We start from the raw sequence: 3,654 nt of genomic DNA, 5'->3' as shown, positions 1-3,654 counted from the left end.
GAGGGGAAGTCAGGGGGAGGGGTTGGGACTAGGAAGAACTAGGTTAAATGGTAATGAGTTGAAGAACACTAAGCCTTATCGGTTCTTGAGTTGCGGTTTGGTACTCCTGTAGGTACCTCCTTAGGCAGCAATAACAACAGTGGGTTATGCTGAGCTGAGGGGGACGCTGCATTGGTTTGTACTGCGCTGGTTTCTGCAAGGCTGTGGAGCCTCTCCGGCTAGTGTTGAGATAGATTTGTGAGGCCACATAGTTCTGTGAGTTTCTTTGTTCTGTGTTGGGTTGGGTTGGGTTGGGTTGTGAGTCTGGGTGAGTCTTGTCCAACCGCATTGTGCGGGATTCTGTGGGTTTATGAGCCCCCCCTAGGGCCATGTTGGGTCAAGATATGTGCCCACCCATGGCATTGTTGGGACTGGTTGCGCGTCCATGCATGATGGTGTGGGGCTGAGACGTGTTGGGAATTGTGTGGCTTTGTGATTCTTCTGGGGCTATGTTATTTTCGGTTCTGTGAACTTGTGAGTCATGTAGAAGAGTCAAGTGATAGAATGTGAGCTTTCTAGGTCATGTTAGGTTAAGTCGGGTTGGAACGTACGACTGTAGGAGTCTCTCCGGGTTCTGTTGGGTTGAATCGTGTAGAGTTATGTGGCTGGAAGTTTTCAGGGCTCCACGGAGTTGAGCCACACTGAGTTGTATAATCATGTGAGTCTCATAGGACCAGGTCGTGGGGCCATGCTGAGCTGAGTTACATTGACTGTGTCACTGTGAGTCTGGTAGGAGTGTTGGGTTGAGCCGGACTGTGTGTATGAACTCCATGGGGCCATGTGGGTTTGTTTTGGATTCAGTGGTAGCACCGGCACCCAGGGATGCCAGTACTGAGGAGGAATCACGCCTCAGGGAGCGAATATGGCGCTGAGGACTCTGGGAGACAACTGAATTGGACACTCCCTCCATTCACCCCACTCCTGCTTCATTTTGCCGTTGAAACCCCCTTACTATCTGTCTTCGCCTACAGTTCTGCTTCCAGACATGGACATCCGAACCACAAGGGGAGGGAGAGAGGGGGAGTCCCCGTACTCTGTCCATACGTGGTGGGGGGACAGAAACCCAGAGGAAGAGGGGACAGAGACCTGGGGAAGGATAGAGGCTCAGAGAAAGAGAATCCCAGAGAAGAGGAGATGAGGACACAAAGAGAGAGGAACAGAGACTCAGAGACAAAGACCCAGAGGAAGGGAGAGGGACACAATCCAAAGGAGAGGGAGACAGCGACCAAGAGGGGGGGATGGAGAGCCGCAGCGGGGTGCCAGGCGCCCAGAGAGAGAGGGACAGACACTCAGAGCTGGAGGCAGACCGGAGCAGCCCAGAGACAGAGAACCAAAGAGGGAACAGGCAGTGCCCCTGAGCCCGACAGAGATGAGAATTCCCCATCGGGGCGCACCACCCCATCTCCCCGCAGCCCAGGAAGGCCGTCAGACAAAGCAGGGAGAGGCCAGTCTCAGCGCAGGAGAGCTTCCCAAGGTCAGGCACCCGTCACTGTCCCTGGGGCCAGCCCGGTGGCAGGCGGCCCGTCCCCACGTGTCCTGTCAGCCTGCTGGGACGCACAGGACCTCCTGAGCCCAAACAGCCTCACAAACAAGGAAACTGAGGCTCAGAGGGGAGGGTGTTGCCCAAGGTCACGAGGCCGAACATGTTTAGAGGTCTTTCCGTCTTAAAGGGCATTTTGAGATGGAGGAGGAGGAGGAGGAGGGGGGGGAGGAGGGGGAGGAGGAGGGTTAAATCACTAACACATATAGGGCTTCCTATGCACCAGGTGTCATTCAAAGTACTTTACCCATATTAATTTATTAAAACCCATCCAGTGGTTTGCAGAGTGTTGTTGTCATTGTTCTTTTTAGCTATAACACCCCCCCCTTTTTTTGTCAAATGAAACCTTACTTAGGGGCAACAGGGTGACGCATCAGAAGGGAACTGGTTTGAGGGGAACACACCTCTTTTTTTAAAATATATTTTTATTGATTTCAGAGAGGAAGGGAGAAGAGACAGATAGAAACATCAATGATGAGAGAACCATTGATCGGCTGCCTCCTGCACGCCCCCCACTGGGGATCGAGCCCGCAACCCAGGCATGTGCCCTTGACCGGAATGGAACCTGGGACCCTTCAGTCCGCAGACTGACGCTCAATCCACTGAACCACACCAGCCAGGGCAAGGAACACACCTCTTATGAAGTCTCTCTTGACAGCTCAGAATGCAGCTGAGAAATTCAGTTTGGACCCCCTGATTTAACCCAACTACCTTTTTGTTGTTAATCATCACCCTATTTTTCCACGGATTTTTATTTTTATTTTTTTATTTGTTTACCCCATTGAGTTTTAGAGAGAGTGGAAGGAAGGGGGAGAGACAGAGAAAGAGAGAAACATCGATGTGAGAGAGACCCATCAATTGCTTGCCTCCCGTACAAGTCCCTACCAGGGCCAGGGATCAAGCCTGCAACCGAGGTGTGTGCTCTTGACCGGAATCGAACCTGAGACCCTTCAGTCCTCGGCCCGGGGCCGAGGCTCTATCCACTGAGCCAAACCAGCTAGGGAGACCCACCTACCGTTTTATACAGAGAGATCGAAGAAGGTACAGATTGTGGGCAGAGTCTGATAAAGGCCGGAAATAATATAACCTTTAGGTTGTCACTTCTCTCTGAAATGGAGAGAAAGGCACATCTGGAGGCGGAAACGGAGACAGACCCCCTCGTGGTGACAGACACAGAATCCAGCACAGAGACCCGGAGGAAGGAGACACAGGCAGAGAGGAACCCAGACCTGCAGAGGGGGCAGAGACAGAGGCAAAGAGTGACACCCACAGGGAGGAGCGGGAGCTGGTGGAGGAAGGCAGTGGCCTGGGAGGGGGGTCAGAGACCAGGGGGAGGACAGAGACCCGGAGCGAGGGGGACAGATCCAGAGAGGGGGGACAGAGACACAGACAGGGGGGGGGGGACGGAGACTTTTGCCCAGTTCCTCCTCTGCCAGTTCCTCCGTTGCTCTCCTGTGCTCCCCAACCCGAGACGGGGAGTTACCTGGAGGCCCTGGGATAGGCCTGGCACAGGCTGGGTGCTCAGGGGTGGGGAAGTGTGTGGTGAGTCAGGGAGGTGACTCCGGTGGACACCCAAAGCCTGGGGAGCGCCCCTCCCCCACCCCAATAAACAACTGCGGCCGCTTCTGTGTCGCCTTGGCTGTGATGGGCAAGAGGAGAGGGGACACCCTAGTCGGGGGACACCCCTCCTGCCACCTTGCCGTGCTATATTTAGGCGGAGGGAGGGGTATGGGATGCCCTCCCCACCCCCACCCCCCCAAGACAAGTGTCAGCTTTCCCCTGAAAACAGCTCTGGGGAGGGGTGAAGGCCTGGCCACAGGGCTGTCCTGGACTCCAATGCCCATCTCCCCCCTGTCTCAGGGTCTCTCTCTCTCTCTCTCTCTCTGGGTCTCTGTCCCCCCCTCTTTCTCTTGGACTCTGGCCCCTGTTCCGTGCCTTTCCCCGTCTCCCTTCACTTCCTTTCTCTAAGGTCATTTTGTTCCCAAATCAAATCTATCTCCCGGGCCTGTAACACCTTGAAGTTCTCTTCTCTGAGCTCAGGACAAGACCCTCTCCCCAGTCCCCACCCAGGAAAT

Source organism: Myotis brandtii, unplaced genomic scaffold (assembly GCF_000412655.1).
Source record: "Myotis brandtii unplaced genomic scaffold, ASM41265v1 scaffold601, whole genome shotgun sequence".
Classification (NCBI taxonomy): Eukaryota; Metazoa; Chordata; class Mammalia; order Chiroptera; family Vespertilionidae; genus Myotis; species Myotis brandtii.
This window is presented reverse-complemented; position numbering follows the sequence as displayed.